Source organism: Micromys minutus (genome assembly GCF_963924665.1).
Source record: "Micromys minutus genome assembly, chromosome: 6".
Lineage (NCBI taxonomy): Eukaryota > Metazoa > Chordata > Mammalia > Rodentia > Muridae > Micromys > Micromys minutus.
In genome coordinates this window covers 75,934,555-75,940,554 of record NC_137975.1, presented here as the reverse complement: position 1 = coordinate 75,940,554, position 6,000 = coordinate 75,934,555, and positions in this window count along the sequence as shown.

Below are 6,000 nucleotides of genomic sequence, written 5' to 3'. Positions count from 1 at the left end.
AAAATCTATGATCCATTTGGGAAATAAATAAAGTGGTTTTCTTTCTTTATTTGGACACTATGACCCATGGCTGACTAGATATTGTGTGTGGGGGTGGGGAGTGGTGATGGACAAAAAGGTCCTTCTTCGGCTCAGACACCTGGAGTAGCCAAGGTCTTCCAGCCTCAGAGATCAAACCACCTCCTTAGCAGACAGAGCGGCTGACCCGTATCCATAGTGAGGAAGGGACACCTGCTGAATGGAACTGGGAAGATAATGCTACTCTCTATCTGGTCCCAGTGGAGGGTGTCCAGCCCTGTGGAAATGACAAGGACTGGGGGAACTTGGTTCTTCTGTTGTCTCTGTGTTTTCTAAACCCAAGAATGTGGGAGATCTTAAATGCAGATGAGGGATGATATTGAATCTTAAAAGAAAGAAATTTCACACCCTAGAAAGGAAGCTTTTACAGCTGAGTTGGTTTTCCTTACTCACAGAACTTGCAGGAAAACAAATGTTAGCATTCTAAATTAAAATGACAAAGTTACTTTCCCAGTGCATCAGGCTACCACCCACTGCATACATGTCCATCCCAGCAGACAGTAGTCTATTTTAATTCAGTCTGTACTATCAAGCAGGACTGATGAAGTGATTGGCATTTGGATGTAGGTAGTTAAAGAGTCTCTGGTGAAGTTACCCATTCCATACAAGGGTCTGGGTGAAACTCTCCTTGTGCACTATCAGCTGCTTTGTAAAGTATCTGGGAACAATCTGCTGCTCCTCAAAGCGCAGAAGGTTCTTACTGCATAGATAGATGAGCAAAATATGTTTGAAAACCTAGAATTGAGCCTGAAAACTGACTCACAAGAACCATGGAAACAGCTTAGTGGGCAAGCACCTGCTGAATAAGCATGGAGAATTGAGTTCTGATTCCCAGCAGCCCTCTTCATGGTGACCCAGAGATAGACATTCATGCCCTGAGGATGCACTCACTGGCAATCTAACTTCCTAAAATGGAGAGCTCCACACACTCTCTCTCTCACTCAAGATCAACATGTAGTCAAAGGAGACATCTGGATGTCTACCTCTGGCCTCCACAAGTGAGGGCAAGCCCCCTGACCCCTTGCTCCATGTACACACACACACACACACACACACACACAGACACACACACACACACTCCATAATAGGTCAGGGCATGCCAAAGAAAACACAAATAAAAGAGCATCATCCATAAAAACAAATTGGATAATAAGGACATGCAATAATGTATACGTATGTGTATGTATGCATGCATGTGAAAGATAGATAGATAGACAGACAGATATAATCCTTAATTTATATGACAATAATAATTAATAATGGAATGTGAATCAGTTGAAAGGGAAATGAACACTGCAAATAATTAAGGTGGAAATTTTGAGTAAAAGGCAAATGTGGTATGGATTGTACCAGGTAGAGCACATGGCAGATGAATTTTACTCCTCTCTTTGTCAATTAAATACATTCAAAGGGACTGTGTTAAGTCAGAAGGGAGATTCTGGTATGTTATCTTGGGAATTGGGGAACCATGTGTTGGGATGCTTTTCTCTCCAGTGATGGGTGAGATGGAAAAGGAACATTAGATAAGATTAGGCTGCTCTTTCATGTGGGTCCAAGTCTTGGAGTGAAACAAAACCATGACAACCATGAGATCAAGCACTCAACTAAAATATTTCCTTGAGAGATATGTGAAGAAGGTTCTAATTATTTATTGTAAAAGCATACTATGTGTATTTTTAGCCATTTCCTCAAAATTGAAATATACCCTGTTAGACGGAAACAGGGGGGCCATAAAGGCTTTCTTGCCACAAAACTTTACAAGGCTGACGAAGCCCGGAAAGTAAGCAGATTTAAATGACACTTCCCTAAGGCAGTAAAAGCAGTTTCCGGGAAGAGGCTGCCCCATGGCTGTACTTTGGACAGGAAGCTCCAGGGAGGTATCTTTCATGAATCAGCATCTCCCGTGCTGGAGTGAACTTTTAGGTGATGTAGCTTTGAGTCACCCGTCCCCCTGTAAGTAATCCCAATACACTGTGTTCACCAAAGCAGACTTGGGTGGAATTGCTTCTTTGATATGTCACCAGTGACCTGTCCGGGCTGAGAACAAGTTCCTGCATGTTGCCACAGGCAGCAACATATACAGAATAACCTTTAAGATGGGACAAGGTATATGGTTGATAATTAAATAGAGACAACATGCCAAAGAACTGGCAGCCCAGGAAAATGGACACACGTTTAGTGACAATCAGTTCCAATCCACATAGTTTATTGTGTAGTATTCACATAGTAAGAGTTGGAGCCAGGAAACAAGTTGTACCATGAAACCCATATATTTTCCTTATTCACAACTTTGCATTGTCTGCGCAGCCTCCGATGGTAGCATGCAGGCCTCCATACAATACACCCATCACTTTCATTTGTATCTACCTTAATTTATTTTTAAGTTTTTTTTATTCCCTATTTTAGAATGTTGGGTTTTTTTTAATCCATATTTCTACAAATTCAATTTACTGCTCCATCTCTCCAGGTATCCTTCCAGGATAGAACTGAGACCCTAAGGTTGAATATTTTATTATGTGATGCATAAATTTATGTTTTAAGGAGCAGATATAAATTCAGAATCTTTTTTTTCCTAGGTAAAAAAAAATGAAAAAGAATATTAACAATCCCCTGCTGCCCTCTGTCCTCAGATCTATGTTTCTCATGGAAGAATACTTCTGGAATGAAAAAGAACCTTAGAAATCATCTTTTGTCATACCAGTTTTCAATTTTTCACTTGATTTTTTAGTTATTAGCTCTAAAAATTCATTCAAAAAGACAGTGACTTTTAACTGATGATACAGAACACTTGGCAGCTTGCTCAGTTTTAGAGCATGGATTATTTTCTTGTGATTGTCTTCTGGTTTCTAGACAGGAATCCACCTATTCCAATCAGAGGTAAAGCACAGTGCCAGGTATGGTCATGTGTGCCTATAATGACAGCATTCTGGGAGCTGTGGTGGGATCATTGATTGTGAACTAAAGGCAGTACTGAGCTACTTACTGAGACCTTGCCTCAACAGAAAACAAAATGGAGATGGAGAGATGGCTCAGTTCATAAAGTCATTTGCTCCACAAGTCTGGCAGCCTAAGTTTTATCCTCAGAACCCACAAAATGGTGGCCACAGAGAGCCAATGCCACAAAGTTGCCCTCTTACCTCCACATGTGGGCCATGGTACATACACAGACACACAGGCCACAACATATACACAGTAGTGTAGTAGTAGTAGTAAAATAATAATAATAATAATAATAATAATAATAATAATAATAACAACAACAACAACATTTGGAAAATTAAAATATTTAGAGCATAGAAAATAGAACTGTACAATTCATACTATCATTAGGTGGTAACTTATAATTTAATAATATGTACTAAATTAAACTTCCATTCATGGATGTTCTGTGTATCAATAATGTCCTACTGTCTCCTTCTGTTGAGCATGACAGGTTGTTTAATCATTAATATACAAGCTACCGGTGATATGGATGGTAGAGATAAATGGGAAGATACAGAGTGTACATATGTGGAGTGTCAGGAAGTCTGTTACTCTATATGCCTTACCATGGATATTTCATCTAGCAAAGTACTTTAACTACTCTGTGGTATGTGGTCAGAAATACATGAAGTTTTTGTAAAGTTTCTCACTACATGCTTCACCCCAAGTACTGTGAACAGTTTTGTTCTTGTTGTTTAAAGATTGGACTTTTCTGTCAATGGCTTTGCAGGGTTTTGTGAGTAGGCCAATAGTTGGCATGATTTAATTTTCGTGCTAAAAGACTCTATGCAGATATTTATCATCTATCTAGAAATTATCTATCATCTATCTATCACATATATACTATCTAGCTACTCTATGATTATCTACTATCTATCTTTTAACTAACCTATCTATTGAAACCCATTGATACTTATTGATCTATCATGTATTTGTCTATCTATCATATTTTTTTTTACATTAAAATCCATCTTGAGTATCTCTTGACTTGTTAGAATTTGCCAGTCTCACAACTAAATAAAGTTTCTGTGAACTTCAAAATATTTAAATTGGGTTTGGGTCTCACAGAGATTGATAAATCTCTTTCATCAACTATAGATAGATCTCATTGAAAACTGCTTTATAGTCTCATTGATATGCCCCCAATGTTTCATAGCTAAAGTACTTATGAATGCATATCAAATTTACTTATAACATCGAGAAATGAACACAGATATGTGGTTTCCTAATGTTGCTTCTGATACCTCATTCAACAATGAGTACATCTCTGGGGTTATGTTTTCCCTGTTCTTAAGTAATGTAGTCCTATGCTCTATTCTTGTGTGTTTAAAAATAATTTGAATATTCGTCCATTGTCTCTGCTTCAGTGCCTACCTCTGGGTTCCTACTTTAACTTCCTGCCTTAATTTCTCTCATTGATATATGGTGATTTGACAAAGATCAGGAGGTGTGGTCTTGATGAAGGTGGGCTTTGAGGCTTCAAAATTCCAATCACAGAGTCTCTCTCTCTCTCTCTCTCTCTCTCTCTCTCTCTCTCTCTCTATTCCTATAGATTCAGATATTAAAGCTCTCAGCTACTTCTCCAAATCCATGTCTTCCTGCATGACCTCATACTCCCCACCATGACAATAGTAGGTTAAACCTTTGAAACTCTAAGTGAACTGTAGTTAATGCTTCCTTCCATAAGAGTTTCCATGGTCTTGGTGTCTCTTCACAGAAACAGAATGCTGATTAAGATATTTGACCTTAATCGAAATGGTGCCAAAGTTTGGAGTGCAAAAGTGAAAAGGGTGTGAATGGGCTCTAAAGTTGGTTTGGATGACAGCCCGTGCCGCCCTTGTGGGAAGGGCAAGCTGGCTTGCTTTATCTTTAAGTTTTTAGATGCAGCACCCAGGTTTGCAAGTCCTTTAATACCCAGAGATCTCTTCTCTGAGTCTGCACACAGGACATACAAGGCCTTGTCTGGGAGTATATCTTCAGTGTTTGAATTGGTTACATCAAAGTGACAAAGGTAAATTTTGGTTTCTCTGCAGGGATTTCAGCTTATTCTTTCATGTTTCTTTTTTTAAAAAAAATTAAACAACTTTATTTTAATAAAACAGAGATAGATGTACATATTTTAAAAGCATTTTTGCATAAAACTATATGAATATATTTTTGTCAGTACCTGACTTTTTCTAAGGTTTGATAGTATGCATTAAAAACTTGCTAGTTACAATGAGCATAAAGTACATATAAAAGAAAATGTAACATGGAAATAGTCGAAGATTTCTTGGTGTGTAAAGATTAAACATAATGATTTTTAAATACCAAGGATTCTTTCTGTGCTGAGACTTTGTTCTGCTGCTGATTCCATTAACAGAAAATACCATCGTCCACAACAGCAGCTGCGGAGGCAATGGCAGCCACCTTCTTCAGCAGCGTCATGCAGTCTGGCTGCAATATCTTTCTGCTGTCACTTCTTAGCATTTTTCCCAACTTGAGGTAGGAAGGGGCAATGATCAAAGCTCATTTTACTTAAGGATTAAAAGTGTTCACTACCTATAAAACCATCTTGACTAAAACAACCCTTAATCCGAGGGGAGAAGCTAAATGGAGAATCTTGCCTGCTTTTCTGTTGCTGGCTTAAAATGACATCACCAAAAACAACTTAAGGAAGAAAGAACTTATTTTGGCTCATGGTTCTAGAGAGATAAGAGCTGTCGTAGCAGGAAAGCACAGCAGCAAACAATCGGGATGGTTGCCGAAGGAGGAAGCTGCGTGATCAAATCTTCAAAAACCAAGAGGAAGCAGAGAGAACACTTTTCACGTGACCTGAGGCTTTAATCTCTCAAGGATGCTGCTTTGCCATACTTGCTCACACAAGGCTGCAGAGCCTAAACTCAGTGTCTGAACAATGCCTCTCACTAGAACAAAGTATTCAAATTCTGAGCTTCATGG